Raw genomic sequence first — 15,847 nt, forward strand, 5'->3', positions numbered from 1 at the left:
AGCTACCCTGAGACTGTGCTGCCGTGAGAAAGCCCAAGCTCGCCAAAGGAAAGTCTATATGGAGAGAGACATGACCATCCACCCCCCTACCCCCACTGTATTCCATCTATTCTAGCCTAGACACAAAATGTGAATAAAGAAGCTACTTGGATGTCAAACCAAATCAACATCTGGCTACAACCACATGAGAAACCACAAGCAAGAAAATCAGTTGGCAAGAGTCAACCTACAGAATTGTGAAATCAAAACATACTGTTTAAAGCCATAAATTTTAGAGGTTTGTATGTGCTATTGGATAGCTGGAACACTTGGTAAAACACACGCATACCAGAAGGTGTTAAATAAACCTCATGAAAATTCAGGGGATGGCCACCACAGGGTATTTTCTGGGCATCTAGTGGTGTGGGAAATGTTAAGATATTCCCTTCAAAAAGAAAGATAAGTTCCTGCTTTTTAAAAAATCATTGGATTTCAAAGACAACATATGTAAAATTTGGGTTGGCTGTCTGACCCATTTATCAAGTAACCCATAAGACTTCCAGGTTGACTGGAGCTAAAAGCAGGAGAAAAAAGTTCTCTAATATATCCAGGCTGCAGCACAAGGTGTATTATGCTAGAGAATTCTATGTGTTTGAAGTGTCTGTGACAGCTCAGGTTGCTATATGGAACCCGTGGCAAGATTTGATTTAAAAAATCTCAGCATAGGTCCCTAGTGTTTTGGGCAAAGGTATGTTCCCTCAGTCAAGTAACCATTTTTCTATAAAGAAATATCTCCTCACTTTTTGTGGAGCTCTGGCAAAGACTTTTTGCTTAGCCACAAAACAATAATGTGACCTTTTCATCAGATATCCCCATCATAAACATGGTGATATCTAATCCACAAAGCCATAAAAACAGTCATGCATGGCAGGATTCTATCTTCAACAGTAGAGACCTAGGAAAGAAGGGTCCTGCATGTATCCTGAAGGCACACTTAGGTTTCATAAGCAGATGGCTCATATTACCAGAGCTTCCGTTCCAGGTGCACTATTTCTCCAGTAATCCACATGTATAGTCTTAGGACAAATTCCTCATGACCAGCTGATTAAGCACTAAAAACATGCATCTATGGTTTATGGATGGTCTGTATGATATGGAATGCATACTGTGAGTAGGGAGGCCCTGAATTATGTAGGGAAGGGACATCTTTCTGGTGAGAAGAAACTTCCAGGGCTACATTTGGCTGCCCACTCTATCTAAGAGAGTTGGCTAGAGTTAAACATCTATACTAGTTCATGGGCAGTGATGGCTTCCTCAGATGATCAGAAACCTGAAAAGGATGGTATGAGGAGATTGAAGCCAAGGAGATCCAGGGAATAAGTAATTGGAAGGACTTCATGAAAGTAGAACAGAATTTGAGGATATGGTTTACCCACAAGAACGTTCACTAGCCACCCCCACCTCCTCCCACTGAGAAGACCTGTAGAAGACTGAGCATAAATTTTCAGGATTTGTATGCACTAACAGATAACTGGAACACTTGGTAAATACATGTATCCAAGAGGGTAGCAGACAAATCCCGGAAAATTCAGAAAGTGGCCACCTTAGTGAATGTGAGAGAAGACTCAAATTACTAAAACCAGGAATGAAAGAGGGAGCATAACTACTGGCCTTACAGAAATAAAAAAGGTGACAAGGGAATACTATGAAAAACTGTATACCAACAAATTAGATCATTTAAATCAAATGGACAAATTCTGAGAAAGACATAACCTATCAAAACTGACTCGAAATGAAGTATGAATCTGAATGTACCTATATCAAAGAAAGAGATTGAATAAGTAATTTTAGAACTTTTACAAAGAAAAGCCCAAACCCAAAGAGCTTCACTGGTGATTTCTACCAAACATTTAAGGAATTCATACCAATCCTTCATAAAGTCTTCCAAAATATAGACAATAAGGGAACACCCCCTAACTGATTCTATGATGCCAGAATTACCCTGATACCAAAACTAGACAAAGTCATCACAAGAAAAGAAAAACACAGATTAACATCCTTTGTGAATATAGATGAAAAAATTCTCAGAAAATACCAGGTGAGCTCCGACTTCTAGAAGTCAACAACCGAGTAGTACTCCCAATAGAAATCTCAATCCACATGCTAATCTCATCTGAAGACGTACTACACTCTTGAGCCATACCCTCACTAAACTGAATCCTCACTAAACTGAATCTGGCAACATATAAGAAGCATTACACACTGTGACCAAGTAGAATTTATCCCAGGAATCCAAAGTTGACTTACCATACAAAAGTCAATCAATGTAGTACACCATAATAACAGAATAAAGGATAGAAACTTTCCCTATACCAGCCAGCAGCAAAACAAACAAGTAAACAAAAACCCACATAATCACCTTAATAGATAGAGCAAATATGTTTGACAAAACCCAAGACCCATTTATAATAAAAACTCTCAACAACTAGGAATAGAAAGGGACTCCCTCAACCTGATAAAGAGCATCGATGAAAAACCCATAGCTAACATCACACTGGATGGTGAAAGACTAGAATAATTTCCCCTAAGACCAGGAAGAAGACAAGACTGTTTGCCCTCATTACTTCTATTTAACATTATATTGGAGGTCTGTACAAGGCAATTATGCCAGAAAAACAAATAAAAGTTGTCCAGATTGAAAAGGAAAAGCTAAAACTGTATCTATTTACACATTACATCACCTTGTATACAAAAATGGTCCTAAGAAAGTTACTTTAAAAAAATAACTTCATAGAACTAGTAAATGAGTTCAGCAAGATTGCAAGATACAAGATCAACTTGCAAAAATCAACTGTATTTCTACACACTAGCAACGAACAGTCAAAACATAGAACTGAGAAAATAATACCATTTACAATAACATCAAAAATAATAAAATACTTAGAAATAAACTTAACAAAGAAATGCATAACATATACTCTTAAAACTACAAAACTTTGTTGAAGGAAATTAAAGAAGATCTAAATAATTGGAAAAAGACCCCATGGTTATGGAAGGAAAGATTTAACATTGTTAAGATGGCAATATTCTCCAAACTGATCCACAGATTGAACAAAATCCCCATCAAAGTCTGAAGTAATTTTTTTGCAGAAATTGACTAGCTAATTCTAAAATTCATGTGAAATTGCAAAGGACCCAGAATAGCCAAAACAATCCTTAAAAAATAACAAAGTAGAAGGATTCACTCTTCCTGATTTTAAAACTTAATGTAAAGCAACAGTATTTAAGACAGTGTGGTACTAACACGAGGATAAATATATAGATCAATGGAATAGAATCAAGAGTTCAGAAATAAACCCACACATCTATGGTCAACTGATTTCAACAAAAGTGTCAAGACCATATATTTGGGAAAGAATAGTCTTTTCAACAAATGGTATGAGAACAACAAGGTAGCCACATGCAAAAGAATAAAATTGGACCCTTACTTCACACCATATACAAAAGTTAACTAAATGTATGAAAGATCTAAATATAAAAGCTAAAACTATAAAAATCTTACAAGAAAAGATAGGGACTAATCTTTATGACTATGGATTTGGCAAAGGATTCTTAGATATGATACCCAAAGTACAAGTAACTAAAAAAAAAAAAAATAGATAAATTAGATGTCATCAAAATTAAAAACTTTTGAGGGCTGGTCGGTAAGCTCAGTTGGTTAGAAGCGTGGTATTATAACTCCAAGGTTATGGTGTTCAGATCCCTATACAGGCCAGCTGCAACAACAACAACAAAAGAATAAAAATTTAAAGCTTTTGCATTTCAAAGGACATTATCAACAAAGTGAAAAGACAACCCACAGAATGGGAGAAAATATTTGCAAATTATGTATCTGATAAGAGACTTGTATCTAGAATATATAAAAAACTCTTTTTAACTCCATTATAAAAAGACATTTAAAAACGGGCAAAGGATCTGAAAAGACATTTCTCCAAAGAAAAATATACAAGTAGCCAATAAACACATAAAGAGACGTGTGGTATAATTAGCCACCGGGGCAATGCAAACCAAAACTGCAATGGTATACTACATCACACACAACCGGATTGCTAGAATCAAAAAGTCCAATAGTAAGAAGTGCTGGCAAGGAATAGAAAAATCTGAACCCTCATACACCACTTGTGGAAATGTATATTGGTGCAGCTGCTTCAGAAAACAGTCTGACAGTTTCTCAAATAATTAAACATAGAGTTATCATATTACCAGCAATTTTACTCCTACAAATATACCCAAGAGAAATGAAAACATATGTCCATATACAAACTTGTACATTAATGTTTATAGCAGGATTATTTATAATAGCCAAGATGTAAAACAATCCAGATGCCCATCAATTGACAAATGGATGAGTAAAATGTGGTATAACCATACAATGGAATATTATTTGCCATAAAAGGGAAGGAAGTAGTGATACATGCTACAATATAAATGAACTTTGAAAACATCATGGTAAGTGAGAAAAGGCAGTCTCAAAATACCATATATTATTTGATTCCATTCATATGAAAGACCAGGACAGGTAAACCTACAGAGATAGAAAATAGATTGATCAGTGGTTGATCAAGGATGGAGCGGGAGTGGGCAGTTGGGGGAGTTGAGGGGTACTAGATAAAGAACAGAGTTTCTTTTACAGCTGATAGAATGTTCTAAAGTCAACTGTGGTGATGGTTGCACACATCTGGGAATATAATAAAAAACACTGAATCATACACTTTATATGGGTGAATTGTAAGACATGTGAATTACATCTCAATAAAGCTGCTGAAAAATGAATTTAGTGATGATAAAAGAGTATTTATTTTGCTTCTTTATTTCAGAATAATTCTGATTATCGCATTGTGTGATCTTATTTAAATGCAATTTACAGTGGTTTATATAAAAATTTGACATAGGAGGAGGAAGAAAGTTGGCATCAGGAAATGTGTTTCTCTCTGAATTTTCTTATGGCAATTTAAAATCTGTAGTACAGCAATCCATCCTGCTCCCCACTGATGGCCAGCCCAGGTGCCACCAGCTCGACCTCACTCAGATCCAGGTGCTCTGTGTCTTACTAGGCAGGAGAATAGAGGAAAGAGGTGAGCAAATGCAGCCCTGCGACCCAGTGGCCCAACCCACAGGAGAATTTGTGCTGTCCCTGTGGCTGCACACCCGGAAGTGAGAACTACTCATGCAGCCCACACTACTGCATTGACCTGGCAAGGGACATACACAGATCTGCAACTGAGTGCAGAAACTCAGGATAACCAAGTAGAATAAGGAAGAAAATTGCCATCCATCATCACCCCACCCCATAACCGGGAAAAGCAAGGACCAGGAGGAGCCTCTGCCTGCAGGAAAAAGGAAAGAGAAACCCCACCCCCCAGGATCATGCATTCAAACTGAGGAGCTTCACTACATCCCAGTGCATGTATCAGGGTCATGGGACATTAGCCAAGGTGCCAACAAGTCCACCCACAGTCACCCGCCTCAGCCAAGGAACAACAGGACACACAGGTGCTTCTCCCAGAAGCTTGGGATCTTGCCCATGACCTCAATGACTCAACACAGTGTCACTCACCAAGGAACCACTGAGTGACCCAGTGCCTAAGCCATGGAGGCACTCACAAACAACTCCAATGTTAAATACGATCTAAGTAACCACACAGAGACTACATTACTACATCCACCCAGAACCAAAACTAAAACGCCTACCCAATGGTCAATATAAAACACATCTGCAGGAGGGAGTCTGTCCTCAAAAGCCATTTCAGAGGAACACAAGAAGCAACTGCTCCACAAATGCTCAGAGAGCAATGTAGGCATACCAGAAATATGAACAAGAAAATATGATACCCCCAAAGGAACAGGATGGTTTTCCAGTACTGGACACCAAAAAGCAAGAAATCCTTGAAATGACTGAAGAGGAATTCCAAGCATTCCAAACAACAATTTTTTTCTTTTTTTATTGAAGCATGGTTGATTATACATATTTTGGGGGTACAATGTTGATGACCATCACCTGTGTACAACATGTGTTGATCAAATAAATATTATTAACTTGTTCATTATTACAAATCATAATTATTCTTTATGCCCCTTACCTAATTTCTCCCCACCCCCTTCTCCTTCCCCTGGCACCTCTAGCAACCATAGATTTGTTCCTTCTTCCTTAGCACCCACTTATGAGTGAGGACATGCGGTATTTCTCTTTCTATATCTAGCTGATTTCACTTCACATAATTTTCTCTAAACTCATCCATGTTGCTACAAATGGCAGAATTTCATTCTTTTTTATGGCTGAGTAGTATTCCATTGTGTACCTACACCACAATTTCTTTATCCAGTCATCCATCAATGGACATTTAGGTTGGTTCCATATTTTAGCTATTGCAAATAGAGCTGCAATGAACATGAGAGTGCGCATATCCTTCTGACATGATGGTTTCCATTCGGGTATATACCCAGAATTGGGATTGCTGGATCATATGGTTGTTCTATCTGTAGTTGTTTCAGAAACCTCCACACTATTTTCTATAATGGCTGTACTATTTTACAGTACCACCAACAGTATAGGAGTGTTCCCTTTCTCCACATCCTTGCCAGCATCTGTTATTCTGTCTTTTTAATACTGGCAAGTCTAATTGGGGTGAGATGATATCTCAGTGTGATTTTGATTTGCATTTCCCTAATGATTAGTAATGTTGAGGATTTTTTCATTTACCTGTTGCCCGTTTGTGTGTCTTCCTTTGAAAAATGTCTATTCATCTCCTTTGCCCATTTTTTAAATGACTTATTTGATTTTTTACTGTGAAGTTGTTTGAGTTCCTTATATATTCTGGATATTACTCCCTTGTCAAATGTATAGTTTGCAAATATTTTTTCCCATTTTGTTGGTTGTCTTTCTGCTCTGTTGATTGTTTCCTTTACTGTGCAGAAGCTTTTTAGTTTGGTATAATCCCATTTGTTTCTTTTTCCTTTTGTTGCTTGTGCTTTTGAGGTCTCAATCATAAAATCTTTGCCCAGTCCTACATCCTGAAGTGTTTCCCCTACGGTTTCTTTTAATAATTTTATGGTTTTGGATCTTATATTTAAGTCTTTAACCCATTTTGAGTTGATTTTAGTTTCATTCTTCTGCATATGGATGTCCAATTTTCCCAGCACCATTTATTGAAGAGGCAGTCTTTTCCCCAATGTATGTTCTTGTTGCCTTTGTCTAAGATCAGTTGGCTATAAGTGTGTGGGTTGATTTCTGGGTTTTCTATTCTGTTTGAATGGTCCACGTGTCTGTTTTCATGCTAGTACCATGTTGTTTTGGTTACTATAGCTTTTTCAGTATAATTTGAAGTTGGGTAGTGTTATGCTTCTGGTTTTATTTTTTTTGCTCAGGACTTCTTTGGCTATTTATGCTCTTTCCTTGTTCCATATGAATGTTAGGATTGTTTTTTTCAATTTCTGTGAAGAATGTTATTGGTATTTTGGTGGGGATTGCATTGAATCTATAGACCACTTTAGGTAGTATGGACATTTTCACAATGTTAATTCTTCCAATCCAAGAGCATGGAATGTCTCTCCACCTTTTGGTGTCCTCTGTTTTGTAGTGTTACTTTAGAGATCTTTCACCTCTTTGTTTAAATTGATTCCTAGGTATTTTAATTTGGGGTGACTACTATAAATGGGCTTGATCTATTTTTCTTGATCTATTTTTCTTCTAATTCGTTATTGGAGTACAAAATGCTACTGATTTGGGGGTGTTGATTTTGTATCCTGCCATTACTGAAATTATTACTCAGCTCTAAGAGTTTTTTGGTAGAATCTTTAGATTTTTCTATGTACAGGATCAAGTCATTTGTCATTTGAGTGTAGACATCCTTGTCTTCTTCCTATTCTTAAGTGAAAAGCTTTCAGTTTTTTCCCATTCAGGATGATATTGGCAATGGGTTTTTTGTATATGGATTTTATTGTGTTCAGATACTTTCCTTCTATTTCTAATTTGCTGAGGGCCTTTATCAGGAAGGGTGTTGAATTTTATCAAATGCTTTTTCTGCACCTATTGAGATAATCATATGGGTTTTGTCTTTGGTTTTGCTCATGTGGTGTATCCCACTTATTGATTGGCATCTGTTGAACCAAACTTGCATTCCTGGGATGAATCATACTTGATCATGGTATGTAATTTTTTTTTTGTTTTGATGTGCTGCTGTATTCTTCTCTAATATTTTGTTTAGGATTTTGCATCTGTGTTCATCTAGGATATTGGCCTGCAGTTTTCTTTTTCTGTTGTACTTTGTCTGGTTTTGGTATTAGGGTGATGCTGGCCTCACAGAATGAGTTTGGGAGAAGGGTCTCTGTTTCAATTTTTTGGAATAGTTTGAAGAGAACTTGTGTTAATTTTTATTTAAAGGTTTGTTAGAATTCAGCAGTAAAGCCATCTGGTCCTGGGCTTTTCTTTGTTTGGGAGACTGCCAAACAACAATCTTAAAGAAACGCAATGAGATATAAGAAGATTCAAATAGACAACACAACAAAATGAGAAAAACAATCCAGAATCTGAAAGAGGAATTTTACAAAGATATAGATACCTTGATAGAAAACGTAGCAGAACTAAATTAAGTGATGCATTTAATGAAATAAAAAAACACAGCTGAGAGCTCAAGCAGCAGGTTAGAGCAAGCTGAAGAAAGAATTTCTAATTTTGAAGACAATTTTTCTGAAATAACCCAGGCAGACAAAAAAAAAGAATTTTTAAATGAAGAAAACTACAAGAGCTATTAGATAATCTTAATTGTACAAATATCCAAATTGTGGGCATTCTGGAAGGGGAAGAGAAAGAACAAGGCATTGAAAACCTATTCAATGAAATAATAGCAGAACACTTTCCCAGTATTGGGAGCAATATGACTTCCAGATTCAAGAGGCTCAAAGATCCTGAAACACGTTCAATTCAAAAAGGTCCTCTCCAAGACATATTTCAGTCAAAACTCAAAGACAGAGAGAGAATACTAAAAACAGCAAGAGAAAAGCATCAAGTCACCTATAAGAGAATCCCCATCAGAGTAACAACAGATTTCTCAGCAGAAACCTTTCAGGCCAGAAAAGAAAGAGATGATATATCCAAAGTCCTAAAAGAAAAAAACTGCCAGCCAAGAATACTATACCCAGCAAAGCTATCATTCAGAAATCAAAGGGAAATCGTGTGTATCCGTTTTAGTCCATTTTGTGTTACTATAACAGAAATACCTGACACTGGGTGATTTATAAAGAAAAGAAGTTTATTTGGCTTACAATTCTGGGACAGCTGCATCTGGCATGGACCTCATGGCAGAAAGTGGCAGGCAGCCAGCAGGTACAAGCAGATCACATGGCAAGAGGAAGCAAGAGAGAAGAAGCAGGAGAGAGAGAGAAGGTGACAGGGTCTTTTTAAGCAATGAGCTCTCGTGGGAACTAATAGAGCAAGAACTCACTCATTAATCAAAATGATTAAAGACTTAAATATAAGACCTGTAACTATAAAACTCCTAGAAGAAAACACAGGAGAAACACTTCAGGATGTAGGTCTGGGCAAAGACTTTACAAATAAGAATTCAAAAGCACAGGCAAATGAAGAAAAAATAAACATGTGATTATATCAAACTAAAAAGCTTCTGCACAGCAAAGGATACAATTAACAGAGCAAAAAGACAACCTACAGAATGGGAGAAAATATTTGCAAACTATGCATCCAACAAGGTATAATATCCAGAATATACAAGGAACTCAAACAACTTCTCAGTAAAAAAACAAATAACCCGATTAAAAAATGGGCAAAGGAGCTCAACAGACATTTCTCAAAAGAAGATGTATAAATCACCAACAGGTACATGAAAAAATCCTCAACATCTCTATTCATTAGGGAAATGCAAATCAAAACTACCCTGTGATATCATCTCACCCCAGTTAGATTGGCTATTATTAAAAGACATAGAATAACAATGCTGGCAGAAATGAGAAGAAAAGGGAACACATCTACACTGCTGGCAGGACTGTAAATTGGCAAAGCCACTATGGAAAACAGTATGGAGGTTTCTCAAACAACTGCAGATAGAACAACCATACAATCCAGCAATCCTACTATTGGGGATATACCCAAATGAATGGAAATCATCATAACAAAGGGATAACTGCACTCCCATGTTTATAGCAGCTCTATTTACAAAAGCCAAGATATGGAAACAAACTAAAGTTCATCAACAGACAGCTGGATAAGGAAAATATGGTATATATACACAATGGAATACTACTCAATCATAAAAAAGAATGAAATTCTGTTATTCACAGAAGCATGGATGAACTTCGAGAAAATTACGATAAGTAGAATAATCCAGGCACAGAGAGAAAAATACCACTTGTCCTCACTCATAAGTGGGAGCAAAGAAAGAAAGAAAAAGAAAGAAGGAAAGAATTATAATAATACATTGAACTTTCAGAAAGAGAGAATAAAATTGTGGTTTCTAGAGCCAGGAAACTGGGAGGGGTATGGAAGCTACCAAGTTAAGGCACACAAAACAGCTTGCTAGGAAAAAATAAGTTCTACTGATGTACAGTGGAGCTAAGCACCTATAATTAGCAATAATTTACTGCATGTTATCAAATGACTGGAAGAGAGGAGATCTAATGTCCTCAATACGAAGAAATTATTACATTTTGTACAATGAATATGTTAATTATCCTGACTTGATCATTGCACACTGTACACAGGTATTGATATTCAACTCCTTACCCCACAAATACGTGTAATCAATTTCATGTCAATGAATTTTTTTTAATTAATTTGTAATGCTTTAGATTTTTTAATCATTTGGCTAAGATAGATGAGATCTCTGTTATGAATCTTCCAGATCTTAAAAAATATGAAGCTCCCAAACAAGTAAATCTATATGGATATTTTCAAGTTAAGTTTACATTGTCCTGTTGCTATAGTAGAAATGGCATATCTGCCTGGAGAGGACCCCTAGGATTGGCGGAAGAGGATAATACGAGAGCTTCTGTACTGGCATGAAATGAATTCCAAAACTTCTTTTTAGTTTAGAGCAACAGTCAGAAAACTTTTTCTATAAAGCACCAGAGAGTAAATATTTCAGGCTTTCTGGTCTCTGTCGCAGTGGTCTCTATTGCAACTACTCAACTCTGACATTGCAGCACAAAACCAACCATAGATAATACATAAATGAATGAGCATTAAAAAAAAAAAAAAAAACCTTCATTTATGGATACTAAAATTTAAGTTTCAAATAGTTTTCACACATCAGGAAATATTAATTTTGCTTCTTTTTTTTCCCTAATGACTTAAAATTGTAAAAATCATTTTTAGCCCACAGGCCATATAAAAGTAAGCAGCAGGCTAAGTTTGGCCCCTGGTTTAGGGTAGCCCCAACAGCTGAAATGAATAAATCCCGGAATTTGAACAGCTTAACATAGTAAAAGTTTAACAGTCCATTTTGGGTAGTTCTAATCAGCAGATGATTTTCCAGCACACAAATGACTCAGAAACCCAATTCCTTCCATCTTATAATCCCACCATCCTTTGGGTAAGAAATTCTTCACATCCGGTAGCCAAAGAGTACAAAGAAAAGGTTAATCTCCTTCTTAAAAACTCAAGCCTAGAAGTTACACTGATCAATTCTGCTCACATTCCTTTGTGAGATCTGGTCACATATAAATGAAAGTGGACTATCTTTGGCTGGATAGCAACTTCCCATACGAAAGAGGGAGTGCAAATTTTGGTGGGAAGCTAGCCATTTCTACTTTCCACCCCTCTGACCACTCCGATATGAAAAAGGAAAGGATGGGGACCACACAGTAGTCATTGGTCCATACAAATTATAAAATCCTACTGGGCAGACCTCTGATGTCTCATTTTCCTAGGAGTGGGGGAAGTTCCTTGATTCTGATCTCATTCAGTTCTCTGGGAGGACTTTCTTTCTTGTTGGTTACCCCATGGCTATATATAAACTAGACCATGGGGTAAATGACCTCCATGGGAGCTGCACAGCTATTATAGTGCATATCTTGCTCAGGCAACTTTAGGAGTCCAAGATTGTTGTATAGAAAAAGGATTTTTTAGGCCACACCCAAGCTTTCTTTGGTGATACAATTCCCTCACACACTGATCTATTTGCTTCCAGCTTCATGTGCCAGTAACCACTACCCATTCTCTTTTTTTTTCAATAAGAGAAAGTGCTTTATTTTAATTTCTTCTTATTTTATTTTATTTTTTATTATACATACATGTGGGGTACAACATTGATTTTCAATAATTGTATAGAATGTGTGGTGGTTAGATCAGTATAGTTAGCTTATTCATCATTACAATATGCAATCATTCTTTGTGTCCATTGACCAATTCCTCATTAGCCCCCCTCCCCCTCCCCCCTCCCCCTCCTCCCCCTCCCCCCTCCCCCTCCCCCTCCCCCTCCCCTCCCCCTCCCCCCTCCCCCTCCCCCCTCCCCCCCTCTCCCCCTCCCCTCCCTTCCACCTCTAGTTTTCTAAAAGCTCAACGTATTACTGTGATTGCTGTTTCTTTCTCTCTCTCTATTGTTCATTTCTTTTTTTTTTTTCATCCTTTTTTGTGACCGGTAAGGGGATCACAACCCTTGGCTTGGTGTCGCCTGCACCGTGCTCAGCCAGTGAGCACACCGGTCATCCCTATGTAGGATCCGAACCTGCGGGGCGGGAACAACGCTGCGCTCCCAGCACCGCACTCTCCCGAGTGCGCCACGCAGTTGGCCCTCGTTCCTTTCTTTATTTATGCATTCAGCTCTCAGTTATGAGTGTTAACATGCGGTATTTCTTTCTGTACCTGGGTTGTTTCACTTAGGATGATTTTCTCCAGGCTCATCTGTGTTGCTGCAAATGGTAGAATTTCATTCTTTTTTATGGCTAAGTAGTATTCCACTGTGTATATATACCAAAATTTCCTTATCCAGTCATCCATTGATAGACATTTAGGTTAGTTCCATCACCTGGCTATTTGTAAATAGAGCTGCAATAAACATGGGAGTGCAGGCATGAGAGAAGGCATCTCAACATAATAAAAGCCATATATGATAAACCCACTGCCAAGCCAATGTCATCCTGAATGGGGAAAAGCTGAAAGCTTTCCCTTTAAGATCAGGAACAAGACAAGGATGCCCACTCTCTCCACTCCTTTTTAACATAGTATTGGAAGTACTTGCCAGAGCAACTAGACAAGAGAAAGAAATAAAGGGCATCTATGTAGGTAAAGAGGAAATCAAATTGTCCCTGTTCACAGATGATATGACTCTGTATATAGAAAACCTGTTTTCTTTGATAAACATAATTTTCAAGCTTACTTTACTTCCTTATTCTTTTATCCCCATGCCTCTTCTCACTCTCAACTTAATGATGACTACTTTGAGGCCCCTGATATAATAGACTTGAGTGGAAAAGCAACAGGCCTTAATCTAATCTTTGTTTCAAGTCTGATTTACTGTATTTAACTAAGAATTCTTATAGGCTTTTTATTATTATTATTGTCATTATTATGGTAAAATATACATAACCTGACATAAAATTTACCAGTTGAACCATTTTCAAAAGTACAGTTCAGTGGCACTAAGTACATTCACATTGTCGTATAGGCTTGTCTTGTTCAAAGCCTTTTTCAGATTAATCTCTTAATTTAGTATCCAGAAACGGTTGAGTGTTTCAAACCCATATGACCCTCAATCACTGGATAATCTCTATTTCCTTTTATTTCTACTTGAAATCAAGTCAATTCTTGCCTGAGCTAATCTCTCCCTCCTGTTAAATACATTTTAAGTGAAGGAAACTAAAGGGAAATAATACATAAAGCATTACAGTAGAGATATTTACTACATACAAAATATCTGTATGTTCTCCACATTCCCAGCCACTCTGCCTGTATGTGACTAGTTTTAGCCAATGAATTGTGGGTGGAATTAATCGTTGCCATTTTTGAGCCAAAGCATTTTGGAATCATGACCCTCTATCTCTTTCTTCCCTTGCATCAGAAACCTGGAATACATGTGTTCAGATATCATAGCTATAACATGCTTCTTCTCTGAGAGAATATCAAACAGCAGATGACACTGGTGCAGCGGGAGGGTACAGAGGACCCAGAGGACCCCCAGGGACCTGGAATGGCAGCTTTCTCAAAGGCTTCAGCAACTGTATCCTGGGCCAGGTGGGCGCCGGGTTAGAGGCACTTATGGAGGCAAACAAGTCTGAGGATAAGGAGTGGATTCCCATCACCAAGCTGGGCCTCCTGGTCAAGTACATGAAAATGAAGTTCCTGGAGGAGATCTACTTCTTCTCACTGCCCATCAAGGAGTCTGAGATTATTGATTTCTTCCTGGGGGCATTCTCCAAGAATGAGATTTTGAAGATTATGCTGGTGCAGAAGAAGACATCTGCTGGCCAGCAGACCAGGTTCAAGGCATTTGTTGCCATTGGGGACTACAAGGGCCAGATTGGTCTGGGTGTTAAGTGCTCCAAGGAGGTAGCCACAGCCGAGGTGCCATCATCCTGGCCAAATTCTCCATTGTCCCTGTGCAGAAAGGCTACTGGGGAACAAGATTAGCAAGCCCCACACTGTCCCTTGCAAGGTGACAGGCCACTGTGGCTTTGTGCTGGTATACCTCATCTCTGCCCCCAGAGACGCTAGCATTGTCTGGGCCCCAGTGCCCAAGAAATTTTGCTGATGGCCGGTATTGATGACTGCTGCACCTCAGCCAGGGGCTGCACTGCCACTCTGGGCAACTTTGCCAAGGCCACCTTGATGCCATCTCTAAAACCTACAGCTATCTGCCCCCTGACTTCTAGAAGGAGACAGTGTTCACCAAGTCTCCCTATTGGGAATTCACTGACCGTCTTGTAGTGAACCACACCTGAGTCTCTGTGCAGAGGACCCAGGCTCCAGCTGTCACTACAACACAGGTTTTTATACAAGAAAAATAAATTAACTAAGACTGTTTAAAAAACAGAGGCTAATTAATTGGTTCAAGGTTTAATTGCAAGTAAGTGAGCAGATCCAAGGCCTCAATTTCTCCGCATTCTAAGTCCTGTGCTCTTTTCCGAACATACTAGAACTTCCGATTATGTGTATATCAATAAAATCCAATTTCTCATTTAACAGATTGTATTTAAGAAAATTGGCATAATTATCAATACATACAAAATTCCTCATTGTATCGAATTGTATACTTAATATCATTTTGCTATTTATATTAACAAGTATCTACCTGCATAACTATGAAAATTAGATCTTATTCACCAGCCTAAGAGCTAAAAAAATGATATTATCTCTGCAAGACGATGGATTTTTATGTTTCATAATCTAATTTCAAAATTACAATCATTCAATGAATTTTATAGCTGGAATTAAAATCCACCATACAATTATTTGATTGAAATAATGTCATAAAATTCCTTATTTGAGTGACACTTACCACATATAAATCAATTGTCTGAATTTTTCAGTTTTACTTCATCCCACAATTTTTTGCATGTACTTGTTAATCGTACTGCTAGCCATATGGAGTGCCTAAAAAGTTGCTGCAGGGTATAACAGAAAGTATCTGTAGTTTAGCGGCATAAAACATTTCTAGTGATTTGGGTTCTTAAATTTCAGTAGTTAAATCTTACATCAACAAAGATGATTTTCTTCTGAAAAATTTTCATACTCTGATAGTATTTAGTTTTGTGACATAGGTAGTTAAAATAGAACAGAAAGTTAACTTTACAGTTACAGTTCCTGTATCTTCAATTTGGGGACAGTTCAACCACTCTCACCATTCTAAGATTATACTAT

The 15,847-nt window shown here is 37.6% G+C and overlaps 1 pseudogene; it reads left to right on the forward strand.

The window, feature by feature from the left end:
- The first annotated feature begins 1,284 nt into the window (after window positions 1-1,284).
- On the forward strand, window positions 1,285-14,994 carry LOC134385750 (small ribosomal subunit protein uS5-like; annotated as a pseudogene).
- Window positions 14,995-15,847: the final 853 nt, after the last annotated feature.

Source organism: Cynocephalus volans, chromosome 9 (genome assembly GCF_027409185.1).
Source record: "Cynocephalus volans isolate mCynVol1 chromosome 9, mCynVol1.pri, whole genome shotgun sequence".
In the NCBI taxonomy this organism is placed as follows: Eukaryota; Metazoa; Chordata; class Mammalia; order Dermoptera; family Cynocephalidae; genus Cynocephalus; species Cynocephalus volans.